Source organism: Elephantulus edwardii, unplaced genomic scaffold, assembly GCF_000299155.1.
Source record: "Elephantulus edwardii isolate Elephantulus edwardi_28Jun2011 unplaced genomic scaffold, EleEdw1.0 scaffold00008, whole genome shotgun sequence".
Lineage (NCBI taxonomy): Eukaryota > Metazoa > Chordata > Mammalia > Macroscelidea > Macroscelididae > Elephantulus > Elephantulus edwardii.
This window is the reverse complement of record NW_006399758.1, coordinates 14,818,079-14,832,863: the sequence shown is the minus strand read 5'-3', so window position 1 is coordinate 14,832,863 and position 14,785 is coordinate 14,818,079. Positions and strand designations below refer to the sequence as shown.

The 14,785-nt window shown below is 39.2% G+C and overlaps 1 protein-coding gene across 7 annotated transcripts in view; it reads left to right on the top strand.

Moving 5' to 3' along the window:
• EYA1 (eyes absent homolog 1 (Drosophila)) overlaps positions 1-14,785 on the top strand; it is a 235,543-nt gene that overhangs the window by 134,647 nt on the left and 86,111 nt on the right. The gene's annotated exons all lie outside the window — the stretch shown is intronic.

The window sequence follows — 14,785 nt, the reverse complement described above, 5'->3', positions numbered from 1 at the left end:
ACCTATCAACAACAGAAACATTAGGCAGATGAAGTAATCGTGGCATGAAAGAAAATCTTACAAAGAGAGGCATGCTATCCAAAACACAGGACAAATCAGAAAGTTTGTTGGATGTTATCACTTTCAGCATATTAAATATTATTTAATATTTAATATTTGATGCCTAGAATTGATTTTCCTGTGCCCAAATGAGTTTCAGCTTTAAATATTAAATTAAAACATAAAAATAACTTGATTTCTGTGTATGGCTATATAAAAATGTAGAATATTATGATATATTTTTATGATAGAACTCATAAAATTTATATGTAAGGGAAAAATTTGTAAATGAAAATGAAGATAATATTTTTTTTAGGTTCTTACGAATATGAGAAAGAATAAATTGTTTGCAGTGTCAAATCCTAATGAAGAAAAGAAAATGCTGATTTAGGATAAAGTATTAACATGACTAGGAGACGTATATATGTGTTATATTGTCATATAAGGGAGTTGTTGTGGCCACCTGTATGAGAAGTTGTGTTTCCAACCCAGAGGCAGGTAGTTTGATTCCACTAGCCCCTCTGAGGGAGAAAGATGGACAGTCTCCAATCATGTTATATATAGCCACTGAAAATCTGCTGGAGCATTGGTTATGACTCAGTACTGATGCCACAGCAAAAAGAGGTTTTTTTTGGTCTTTCTAATCTCTTTACTTCCTAAAAGCCAATTCAGTGGACCAACCATTTCAATTGGTGTTGGTGTCAGTGATTAGCTATTATAATGTTTCTTTTCAAAGCACTTATTATGAATGGCCTAAGAAGTCCCACTGCCATCAAAGGCTGTATTTATTTGAACAGTATACAGAATTGACCCTCTGAAGGACAGTGGATAACAAGTTCAGATTAGTTACAATATTTGTCTAAGCATATTGTAGGTGAGAAACAGTACTGCATTGCAGATCACTTCCCAGGAGTAGAATTTTAAGTTGCATTGTGATATTTAAGGGTGTATTCCTTGGTAATATAAAACACAGATTTCTTAAATTATCAGATAATGTACCAAAAGTATCACATTATTTAAATAATTTCTAGAATTTTATTAGGTAAATTCTAAAATTATCCTATGAATATGGTATTTGTATGTTTTTAATATCACTAAGGAAATAACAATATACAGTTTAAGGGCTAGGAAGTTATGAATTTGAATCTTCAGGCACTGAATTATTGTGTGTAAGTGATTCTAGGTGTGTATCACAAGGCTCTAAAATTGAGAATTGTAACATATGTACACACTCCTTAAAAAGAGTCTGAAGAATTTGTTCTTCAATAAGTATTATCTCAATAAATATATTTTCAGTGCTTTTTTGTAACTTCCGTTTTGAGATGGAAGTGGAAAAATTAGCATTTGAGCTTTATGGTCCAATTATCTTTCCTCTGATTCCCTCAAAAAAGTACACTGAGTAAAAAAAAAAACAAGTGAAAAATGCACCCCTGGGCATTAGTAAGGCCAAGAATAGCCCATCAATGGAATAACTGTCAAGAGATGAGATAGCCTTAAAATACAGTATGCACTATTTCATTGTTAAGTAAACATTCTATGAAAAGTAGAAAACAATGCACAAAAATACAGATTATTACAATTAAGGTCACAAAATCAGTCATTCAAAGAAAGTCTCCCTGTGCGGCTGGCACACAGTAAGGGATCAACTGTATAGTTTTGTATTATTTACCAAGATTCACTACCCCTGTTTCCCTGGAAATTGGCATTAAAACAAACCAAGCCTAAACCTTACTTTGTGAGTTAGTAGGAAGGATCTGGATGAGTTATCTTTAATAGTATATTATAATGTCTCTCAACTCTGTCTTAAGAAGAAAGCTGACTCCTGGAACTTCCAGAAGTGGTGAGAAGGGCCAGCAGGTAGATAAATATTATTTGAAAATCATCCAAGAATTCTCAAGTCTTTTAATAACTTTCGCTAAAGGTCAGGACTCATCACATTGTGATGATTCCAAATCAGTGCCAAGAGAGTTGTCTTGATTATTTGTTAGCTTTTAAGAAGGGCCAGTTTAGAGTAAGGTGGTGGACATCCTAGGACCTATTTACCTTTTGTCAACCTTTGGTCATAAATTGTTAGTTTACACACTGGAATTAACACCCAAGAGACAGGCCAGGTCTGTTAGATTTCGTCATTTAGATTGTCAACAGTCTCTAAACAAAACATTCTCTAAACAATAATCTACAAATATTAGGTGTTTTGATTTTAATGTGTCAACCATTAGTAATTTTAAACTTTATCAAATAGTTTATATTTGTTTTGTTTTCTCATAATAGGCATGTGATTAAAAAATTTTATCATATATAATTTTCAAAAGTTAAATATTTATTTCCATTAAAGATAAGAAATTTGAGATGTTTAAATGTGTAAGTGCTTCATTTAGAAGTTTATGCTAAGTAAAATGCAGTGGGTTGCTGTCAAGTTGGAACCAATCCAGACCTAAGCCTCTAGTGGATTTTCAGAGACTAAATTGTGTGAGAGGAGATTGGCCGACTGTCTCTCAAGGAGCAGCTGGTGAATTCAAACCAGTAGTTTTTCCATCTTCTTCTCATGACTATTTCACATGAAAGCCTCAGAAAATCGTACTTATAATTTGTGGTTAGAATAATAATAACAACAATAGAAACAACTCTTGAAAAATGGAACACAAGATAATCTACAGTGAAAAAATGAAATTGGAGGATGTGTGAATGTTTGAACTCCTGTATGTGTATATGCCAATAAAAGTTTTTGACTCAGAAGAAGAATCATTAGTTGACAAGCACTACACACATAGTGCTCATACAGGAGATCTGGCAGCCTAGTGGTAAGGAACTGCCCTGCAATCCCAAAGGCACGCGGCTCTTATCTCCCAGTTGCTCCGCAGGAGGAGGATGGGCAGTCTCCTCCTGGAGGAATGACTGCCTCTGAAAATCTCCTGGAGCATCAGCTGCGGTTTGGTTCCTACTTGGATTTTTAAATGTAGAAACAACGAATCCATGTGTTTGCCCCTGCTTCTCTAAGCTTCTTTATTGTTGCATCTAAATGATACTAGAGATGAACAGTGGGTTGAGCCCAGGTGCTAGCATGCATTCAGGGTCCACAATAATGGCCAGAACAGACAAGATCCCTGCTCTTACAGAGCCTTCAGTGTGGGGACAGAGACAGACAATAATAAACAGGTTAAAACAGGTCGACATATGCCCAAAGCACAAAGGGAAGAAAGTCATTCAGAAAGCGTGTTTGTGGATTAGGACTTCTAGAGTTCCTCCAAGCTTTTCTTTAAAGAAGTTTATAGTCCTTGGTTTTAGTCCTATGTCCATGATCCACCTTGAGTTGGTGTTTGTGTATGGAGTGGGGTGTGGCCCTGGAGGACATTATGCTGAGTGAAGTATCTCAGGCACAAAAGGACAAATACTACGTAGTGCCACCATTGTAATACGGGACTGACATAGGAGTTGGGGGGGAGACTGAGAAAGATGGGATAATTTATGTATACTGCATTGAAACAGATGAGGGAGTGAACTGTTTAAAAGGGATATATGATTGGGTATTATTGTCATAACAGGAGTCCAGAATGAAGGCTGCATAGTGGAGTGGCCTTGAGGGGAGGGATTGTGTAACAATGAAAGAATTTTGCTTTTACTTTTCAAAACAAAGGCTGCATAGTGTAGTGGACTTAGGGGGAGTGATTTTGTAACAATGAAAGAATTTTTTTTTTAATTTTCAAAGAGAAGAACAAACTGGGAGGGGGAGGTTGGGCAGGGAGAGAAGTGCAACAATGAATGTATGGAAATCCAAAGTCTCTGTAAACTTTCATTAAAATGAATTAAAAAAAAAGTTCTTGGGCAAGGTCTCCCTAAGAATGACTTTAAACCTGAGATCCAATTGTAGTAAAGGAAACTGGTCATGTGATGAAAGAGTGTTTTAGCAGAGAAGACCACAAACAGAGAGGCAAGAAAGAGTTTGCTGTTTGAGGAGCAAAGAAATCAACTTAGTGACAGAGAAGAGTCAAAAGATGTAGTTACAGAAGAAGGGCAAGATTGCAAAAGGCTGTTCCATCCCTTGGTAAGAGGGTGAATCACATTGTAGATGCTGTGGGAAGTTAATGGAAAGCTTCTTGGGAGGAAGGAATAAGACCTCATTTCTATTTTTACTTTAGCTGCATATGTGGTTCCTGTGTGATGCACATTGTTAATCTAGTCTTGGGCTAATGGAATAATTGGTGTTTTGCGTCTACCAGGGACCAGTCCTTGGAAAAAGATACCATACTGGGAAAGCTAGAGAGTCAGAGAAAGAGAGAAAAACCTTGCACAAAGTGGATTGATTCAGTGACTGTTACAGTCGTCGTGAGCATGACAGAGATAGTACAAGTATTGCAGGACAGGGCAAGATAGAAAGATGTTATTTATAGAATTTCTGTGAGCTGTAGTCAACTCGATGGCACCTAATAGCAACAGACACCTTGGAAGAAAGACTTAATAATCAAAGAAAAACTACAAAAAAAAAAAAGTAGCCATTGAAAGCACTATGGAGCACAGCCCCACTCTGACATGTGTGAGGCTACCACATACTGAAGGCAACTGGACAGTGACTGATTTTTTAAGATAATTTAGCAGCACATTGAGAGTGAATTTTAGCAGACAGAGGGGAAAATGGGGACTCCAAGTTAAAGATTGTAGCAATGATCTGATGCACTCTTACAAATGGAGATAACTGACTGGATTCAAGATATGGTGAAGATGGAACCAACAGGATTTGGAAAATACTTTGACTGCAGTCAGGGAGAACCAGACCAAGAGGCAAATACCAGAGAAGAGTGAAGGCTGGTTTCTAGGTTTAGCCTTGAGCACCTGGCAAGTGCATTGTGTTTTCTACTGAGATGAGTAAGAACTAATATGGAGGGAACAGTGAAAATTTTGTTTTATACAAAATTGAGATGCCACAGACATCCACGTGGACCAGGCAAGGAAGCAGTTTGAAACCCAGTACAGAGTGCTCAGAGCTGGAGATGTCAGGTTTAGTGTCATTTATACAGCACTCAGGGTAGACACTCCTCAGGTATTTGGTTTTATTTCTTACTAAACATTTCCTAGGTAATTCTGGTGGGTTAGTGGTAAGGAATTGCACTGCCAACCCAATAGTCCACAGTTCAAATCCACCAGGGGCTCCATAGGACAAAGGTGGCCAGTCTCCTCCCGTTAGAGATACTGGGATTTACTGTCTCGGAAAACCTGCAGAAAGGTTGATTCCAACTCTGGTACACAACAACATTTCCTAGAGGGCAATGTTGGTTCACTGGTAGAAATCTGGATGTCTGTGATGACAAGGATTTGGTTCTCATTTGATATACCTCATCTGCACATACCACTCATCTGTCAATGGACACTTGTGTGTTGCTATAATGCTGAACAAGTTGCAGCAGAACTTTCAGTCTGTTGACACCAAATAAGCCCAAACCCTGTAGATTACGGTGACCCAGTTGTGTTGTGCACGGGGGTTGCTGTGAGTCAGCAGCTAGTAACGGCAAACATGTCTTGCTTCTTGATGAATCCTTTTGGTCAAACATGTCTCATTGCCTGGAGGCATCACTTCCTAGCAGAATAACTGTAGTAACGATGGTGATGGTGAAGAGGTGCTGCAACTGATAAGACAGCCTGCTCAGTGATCTTTTCCTTAGAGAACTGTCATCGAGTTCTTGGAGAACTGTTGTTGAGTACCATCAAGTCAGAAGTGATCCATAGCTGACCCTCTAGAGGGTTTTCAGAGGCAGTAAATTGAAAGGCAGGAGACTATACCCATCTCTCTCCCGCAGAGCAATTGGTGGATTAAAACCACGTACCTATGGCTGAGCACTTCCTTACCACTGAGCTACCAGAGTTCCCTTGGGTAAACTTTGCTTCCAAATGTGATAATCATGCCTTGAAAATGTGTGATTCAATAAAGATCTTTCCAAGCAATACTAATAAAGAAGCTGGTCAGAAGTCATGCATCTCTTTCCTTCTCTTCCGTTGCTGAGAAGTGTTAAAATGAGCTCAAAGCAAGCCTTCGTTTTTGGAGCACAGATTTAGTGGTGGTCTGGAGCATTGTTAAGGGGAGCGTGAGGCTGTGCTCTACTCTACATGCATATAAAGAAATGAATGCCTGACAATGTGATAGCTGTTCTGTCTCTATGGGAACAGATACTTGAGAAGTAGCTTAGTCACAGTAGCTTGGGCAACTCAATGAGTAGTCCATTCAGTAAGGGGATACAGGATCTGGTTGATATAATACAAAATTAGAGCATGTTACAGCAATATGTACAAAAAAAGGGTTGAGAATGCCCCACCTCCTGTGTAATCCTAGCTGTGGGAAGAAAGCAGGTTGGGCATTATAAGGAAGTGTATTTTATAACAAAAATAATAGGAAAAAAATGAGAGTGCTAAGAATATAGCACCGGCTGGCTAGGGAGCAGAAAAGAGACAGCATCTTAGCGGAAAATAAAGTCCATGGATGTGCTGTAAATTAGGATAAGACGTAGCTAACTTGTTTTGTTTCATTAGTTTGGGATTATTTGCTTTCACAATAAATCCAAATTCCTGGATTTCCTTGAAGAAACGTCTTTTTAAAATTGTTGTGTAGTCCAGCCATTATATCAAAGTGTAAGTTCCAAATGTGGTAATGGTTACCTGTGGTAGACAGTGTTGGACGGAGCTCCCCGATTAAAACAAACTAGGAAGCAGGAGTGGCATCCACTTCCATAGATAGCTTGCCTCCAGAAACCCTATGAACCTGAAGAAAGGAAGAAAGTCATGCAAGTTTCGAGGACTTTTGTTTATAGGGTTGTTATGAGTTGCTTACGACTCGAGGGCACTTAACAACATAGAGAGACTAGTCGGCCTAGTGAACCAAAAGTGATGCTACCAAGCCAAAGGTGGGTGTCTAATCTGCGGCCCTCAGGCCTGTTTTTCATTGTTTTCAGTCAATCATTCTTCTAGGTCACATAGACTCTGTCTGGTGTGTCCACTTGCTGTACAGAGGTAACTTGAGGTTGCTATGAAGCCTCACACTGTGACACGAATGTGACAAATGCAATAATGATTACCCATGGATGGTATTGGGTGGAGCTCCCCAATTAAACAAGCTTGGAAGCTGGAGAGGCATCCACTTCTGTAAATAGATTGCCTCCAGAAACCCTATGAACCTGGAAAAATTATGAAAGTCACGCAAATGTTGTGGACTTTCGTTCATAGGGTCGCTATGAGTTGCCTACGACTCATGGCACTTAACAACAGCATGTTCCAAACTTGTTTCAATTCCCAAGGATGATTTTTTATCTTCTTAGATTTCCCCAAGTTATCTGTACCTAAATGTTTGTTTTAAGACTTTTGTCTCAGAAATTTGTGTTCAGATGGATCTTATAAGTCTTTTGCCACATGCCTTATTTAAAAAAAAAAAAATTTTCCTTTTTCCTTAACTGTGTATTCTAATTATTAAGATTTTGCCATGTCAAGTCTCACTTAATTTCATGATAATGTTACCGATATGCTGCTTTGCTGCCCATTTTCTAGGTGAGGAAACTATGGATTAAAAAGGTTAGAGTCCAACACATGGAAAACATTTGGCAACATGTCTGGCGTAAAATAAAGATTAAATTACTCAGTCACATACTGCTTTTGAGTCAGAACCATCTCAACTGACCCTCCCGTGGGATTTTGGAGGCTGTAAATCACATGGGAGGAGATTGCCCATTTTTTCCCCCTTAGAGTCACTCAGGGGTTCAGAACACCAGAGAAGCCTGCCCTTTTGGTCAGCAATGCAAGTCCCTACAGGCTATACCACAGAGCTCTCTTAAATATTGATTATATTTTAATATAATTAAAACTTGACTGGAGGTAAAAAAGACTTGAATCTGTCTAGTAGAAAATTTATTTTAGTGTCTTTAAATGTATGAAGTAATAATATGCCATAAACCTTATAATTTAATAGGAAGAGAATGAACTTTTAGTTCAAATAGCTCTGAACTTACCTCCAGGCTTTGACTGGTCCAGTCTTTGGCCTTTATTTATTCTTGCAGAGGCTCGGTTTTCTCATCTATACTTACTTGACTCACAGAGTTGTTTTAATTATTAAATTGTATCATCAATTTAAAGGGAGCCAAAAAGTGTCTTCTTAATAGCAGCTTGATAAAAAAGAGCAGCATATGTCACCTGTGACCTTGTGGCTACAGTTTGAGCATCTGTTTAGTAACGCACTGGCTTCTAAGAGGATCTGAGCTGTCATCAGGAGGGTAGGTCAACTTAACCGTTCTAGTTAATGTATTACTCTAATAATTCAATGTATTGATGAAAGGAAAATTCAAAAGCAGTTTCTCTAAACCCATTCCCCTTAGCACCTCAGCTAGCAGTTGAAATTTAAGATTATTGTTCCTGCTATGTTTAGGTGGCAGTACTAACCTTCAAAATCTTTTTTGTGGAATAATCCTCTTCCACGGTGGTTGATAAAGATGGTTAGCTTTTGGCATGAAACCAGAGCAGCAAGATACTATGTCTTCGTTGGAGTTTAGAGGATTCAGTTACTCAAACGAAATGAGCTCTCTACTGGAACCTCTGGACCAGGAGTAAAAAAAAAAAAAAAATTAAAAAAAATAGTGTTTTATCTGTAAAATGCCAGGTAATCATAACTTTCACGTTTGGGCACTGTATGTCTGTACGACCTGTTAATTCTATTGAGGTGCAAAAGTAGCCACAGGAAATAATGAAACCACTATAAGTGGATGTGTTCTGATAAAACTTTTTTAGGGTTTCCAAATTTTAATTTCATGTCATTTTCACCTGGAAGAAAATATGCTTTTGATTTACAAAATCTAGATTAGGGTCTTGTTTGAGGTTGACAATTTATGGCCTATTGATCAAATTGGGCCCTGGCCTACTTCGGAAGGGCCTTCATGAAAATTATGTGTAAGAGATTGTGTGTGGCCTGAAAAGCTAAAATACATTTTATCTGACACTTTGCAGAAAAACCTGCCAGTGCTTCCTCCAATTCCTGCTCTCAGCTTTATGATAGTAAAAACTTTTTGTTTTTACTTCTGCTTTCAGGGCATGTAATGTGGCAGCCATCCTGTGACAGACTAGACTAGAAGCCCAGGTCACCATAGTGCACGTGCATTTGGGGCACCAGTGAATCATTGGCCAACACATGACTGTGTGAGGATAGATGAGACTGCTAGCCCTGGTTGTCTACTGATAAAAAGTTGCACTGCCAACCCAAAGGCACACAGTTCAAATATACCAGCTACTCCACTAGAGAAAGATGGGCAGGCACTTCCCATACAATTTACAGTCTCTGAAAATCCACTGGACTCAGCTATGAATCGGTTCCACCTCAACAGGACACAACAACAGCAGATGATGCCTTTGAGTTGTGGTGCTGGAGAACAGTGCTGAACATCTCATGCACTGCTAAAATAAAGATATGTCTTGGAAAAAGTGCAGCCAGAGTGTCCCTTGGAGGCAAAGATGATGAAGCTTCATTTTTAATTCTTTGGACATGTAGCTAGGTGAGGCTGTTTCTTGTAAAGGGACAACATGCTTGGAAAGATAAAGGATCAGTGAAAGTGAAGACCCCCAATGAGATGGATTTACTTGGTGACTTCAGCAATGGGCTCTAGTGTGTCAGAGATGGAGAAGTGGCACAGGATAGGGCAGGGTTCAGATTGGCTGTTCATAGGGTCACTCTGAGTCATGCTGAACTCCACAACAATATGACAGAGGACCACCCCATAGCGTTTCCTAGGCTTGCAATCTTTAAGGAAACAGATCTCAGTTCTTTATAATGGAAGGTCTGCTGGTGGATTAGAACTGCTGACTTTTTGGTTAGCAGCCAAGCCCCAAAGGTGACCATGTTAGTTCCATAGTATGTTTCTTTTCCCTGAGGGTTTTGCTTTTGTTTGCATTTCATAGGAATGAAATAATATATGGTTCCAAATATAACTTTTGGGTAATATGAAATCTAAACTTCCAAATAAACAAAAACACACACTATTTTTAGTATTTGGGGAGTTTTTAACTGTATGTACCTTCAGATTTCTTTGCCTTTATGCCTTCCTTACCATCTTTCCCTTTAACTACCATCCCCCTTCCTCCTCACTGGCAGTAATAGATGATTTTAAAAGTTTATTTTTTTGCCATATTATTGATCATAACCTTATTTTCTCATTCTTAAGCACAAAGGAGATGCAGGTAATAATCAGGAATTATCAATGCTTCCTGTCTACCAGTCTGGTCTGTCACCACTACCTCAGGACCCCATTTTTTTCTGTGTCATTTAAAAAAATACTTTCTCTACATCTCATTTGATCTGTCTTAATCTCATCCATTAACTGCAAAGAATCTAAGAGCTGTTGAGAAAATAGTATGAAGTACTTGTTGTTATGTGCCGTCAAGTTGCTTTCAACTCATAGGGACCCTATGTATAATTCTGAAACTCGCTTTATCCTGAGCCAACATTATTGTCTCTGAGACTTCTACCCTACCAGTCACTGAGTCAGTCCATCTCATCAAAAGTCTTCTGCTTTTGCGCTGTCCTTCCACTCTCCCAAGCATGATGTCCCTCTTCAATGACTGGTCCCTTCTGTCAACATGTCCAAAGTATGTCAGATGGAGTGTCAGAATCCTTTCCTCAAAGGAGCAGCCTGATTTCACCCTCTCCAGGACAAATCTATTTGTTCTCCTAGCAGTCAATACTCTTCGCCAGAACCATAACTGAAAGGCATCAGTTCTCTTTCTGTCATCCCTGGTCATTGTCCAGCTTTCTGGCGCATAGCAAGTAATTACAAAGACCATGACCTATGTCAGGCACACCATTGTCTCCAGACTGACATCATTGCTCTACCTAGAGAAATATTTATTTATAGACTTTAACTTCAGAGGAGAGAATAGGGCATAGCTGTATGTTGTGTTGTTTGAGATACCATGGAGAGAGAGTTGGAAGACCTGAAAAGGCAGAGAAATACTATGTAAAAGGCTGGATATTCATAAAGCCTATGTCAAGATCAGATTTGCTGTAATAAGTATAAAAAAATATGTGTACTCAACATAAAAATATTCTACCTTTGTTAAGCATTATCATTTTCCTTCCTATCTCATATTTATTATCCTATTCGTTCCTTCTGTTTACCAATGAGGAAACTGTGGTTAAAATAATTAAATTATTTACCCAAGGAAACATATCAATTTACTGTCAAAACCAGTTCCACAATTGGATCTTCTGATTAGGCTATTGCTCTCCAAGGACAGTTGAAGAGAGACAGGATTGTGTGTGTTGGCATTGGGAGCCCATGAATAGTATGAAAACAGTGGAGTGACATGCTGGAGGTGTACAATTTGGGAGATTAATCTGATGGTGAAGGAGATTAATACAGGCCTCCTGGTAGGAAAGAATAAGGGCCTAAGAAAGTGGTGTAACTGTAGAAAGGAATGAGAGATAGGAGAGTGGTAACAAATGAAATCTTGATAGGTCTTTTGATTGGATTTAGCTGTTTAGCCTTTTCCTTGGCAGCACATAGGGCCCTATGTGTAGAGGCCAGTTTGGCCAGAATCATCTGGTTCTTCCTCTCTCTTTGTACCACTTCTTGGCAAATGTCCTGTGTTTGGGACACATTGGGTTTTCTCCTTAATAAAAATTAATCTCTGGAATGGTGGAGCTCTCTTTCATGTTCTGTGTTGTTGGTATTATTTTCATGATGTTGAAAGGGAGTATTTTAAGTAAGGAGAAAATTAAGCAGCCAAGTATCCCGTATCTAATCAGTAGAAATGACCGATTAGCCCCACCACAGGTTTGGAATTTTATTATTTAATTCTATTTAATCATTCAGGCAGTAGTCCAATTATGACTTTTTTTAATGTGTAGACACACTCTGATAGTAATACGGAATGTTTCTAAATTGGCATTAGAACAATCTCCAACCACCAATACTCAACATTTCATACCAGCTTATCAATGTCAGGGCCATATGAACTTGCAAAACCTTATTTCATTGTTGGTATTGATAATATTAAGCAGTTAGAAAGATAACCTTTGAATTTGAGTTGTGTGTCTCATCTCCTGTAACAGTGCACTAATTATTTTTAATAACATTTTAGCGTGCCCTTTCCCCCCATTCTCATATAAGTGAGCTAATTTGTGACATATAACTTTAATCTTCCCCATGTGAGCATACACATGGGGCTTTGGAATCTAGTTACTCATAAACCTAGAGTGCCTGTCCCTATTTTTCTATTTTATTTTTTTTTACCCCAAAACAGAATATCTTGAGTGGGTAGAATTGTTAAATGGAGTTTAGTCCTTATTTGTGGTTGTAATATTAGGATTCTTAACAAGGAATTAAGAGGTCCAAAACTTGTATTTCTTTTCCCTCTTTCATTTGATTGACATCACCCAGAGATTTGAACTTGATTTGAGCATGCTTTACAAGATTTTCATATTGAGCTACAAATCCTAATAAACCTGCTCACATTGTTCGCCTTCCACCTGAACGGGCCATGACAACTCTCAGTAATTACATGCCAGTGGAGGCTTAAATGCCAAACTAGGATCCGTGCAGATAGAATTCAGGAACCTGATCTTTTCTTTCACAAATATAAAATGTAAGTACTATACCCTGGGTACTAGCCACTTTCTGAGAGAGTTGAAGCTTCTCTCATCAGATTTTCTAACCAAAGATTATGCTGTTGTTATGTGCCATCAAGTCAACCATGACTCATAGCAACCCTATGCACAATAGCTATGAACCCTTCTCTATCCTGGGCCAATCACCCTGCCTCTGACACACCTAACATTATTACCCTAGTTACTGTGGCAACCTTTCTCATCCAGAGTCTTCCTCTCCTGAGCTGATCCTCCACCCTTTCAAGCATGATAAAATTCTCCAATAACTGGTCTCTCCTGACAACATGCCCAAGGAATGTGAGACAGAACTTCAAAATTCTTTTCTCCAAGGAACAGCTTGACTTGACCCTCTCCAGGACAGACCTGTTAGTTCTCTTGGCAGTCAATAAGATGTTCAGTACGCTTCTCCAGAACCACAACTCAGTTCTTTGTGGTTCAACATAGACTAATGCTTGCCAGGTGTCAGTGTAGACTTCGGTCTTATAGATGTAATAAGTTGCATATCAAAATGAAAGAGATGTTGTCTAAGTAGGAGAAAATGGGCCAAGGGGGCATAGGGCCATGAGTGTCTCTCTGAAAAGGCCAGAGGGAGTAAGAATAGCACAGCCCCTGGCTGGCCCAGAGCAGAAGGTAGATAAAGAGCCTGTAGCTCAGCCACATGGTGCCTCTAGCACCCCAGCAGCAGAGGTTTGTTTTTCATTACTGCTTCACAGACTCACAGTTATGCTACCAACAGTGGGATTTATTAGGGAAGTGAGTAGGGGAGACAAAGAATATCTCACAATACAAGTCCAGGCTTAAACCCAACAGTTCCAAGGCACAATTCCCCAATAAGTCCAGGCTCTTGTTTCAGTTCAACACTCAAATCCAAATCATCCAGCAAGGTTTGCCTCAGAGAAATTATAAGTCAGATTCTTCTTTAAACATCCGGCAAGAACAGCCAAAACTTTTAACTTGCCAGCACTCATGCAAAAAGCCTCAGGCCACACCTCACCATTATTTGTCTACAGCAATGCCACAGTCTCTCCACCACTAGGGTCTCACTCTTAACCAGGGTTTTGCTGCCACAAGCCTTGTTTACTTCAAGTCTTCTCTCACTTCAAGTCTTGCTGTGCAGTGTGGGAAGCACTCTTTCTCTTATCCTAATCCCACAGCTGGTACTGATTTACATGACCACGTGTCTGCAATTAAGATGCCAGGAAACTATATAGGGCTAATTGTAATAGTTTTTAAAAAGGAGATTTAGGTTAACACCACAGATGTAAAAGATATCATGTATTTAAAATGTTCTTATAAATAGAACAGTGTTTTTGTGTGCTGCTGTCAATGTGACAAAAGAGAACTTATTCATTACAACTTTATGAACAAAGAGCTTGTCCACCATGATCCACAGAGTTTTCATTGACTAATTTTCACAAGGAAAATGTCATGCTTTTCTTGCTAGTCTGTTTTAGTCTGGAAGCTCTTCAGAAAAGCTTCAACATCACTACACATGCAGCTCTATAGATAGCTGCATAGTAATTGTTGTTGTTTTGTTACATGCTTTTGAGTGGACTGTGACTCATAGCGACCCTACACACAATAGCGCTGAATCCTGCTCTATACTGAGCCAATTTCATTGTTCTGACACATCTACTAAATCAGTTATTGTGTCAATACATCTCATCCAGTGTCTTCCTCTCCTATGCTGTTCTTTGACCCGTCTCCAATCTCTCCTGGCAACATGTCCAAAGTATGTGAGTTGGAGTCTCAAAATCCTTGCCTCCAAGAAGCATATTGGTTTCATCCTCTCCAAGACAGATCTGTTCGTTTTCTTGGCAGTCCATGGTATGTTCAGTACTCTTTTCCAGCACCACAACTCAAAGGCATCAATTCTTCTGTCATCCTTGGTCATTGTCCAGCTTTGGTGCATAGCAAGTAGTTGTGAAGACCATGGCCTGCATTGTTGTTGTTGTTATGTGCCATCAAGTCGTTTCCGACTCATACCGACCCTATGCACAACAGCTCTAAACCCTGCTCTATCCTGCGCCAACTGCACCGCCTCTGACACACCCATCCCGATTACCCCAGTCACCGAATCAATCCATCTCATAGAGGGTCTTCCCCTCCTGCGCTGTCCCTCCA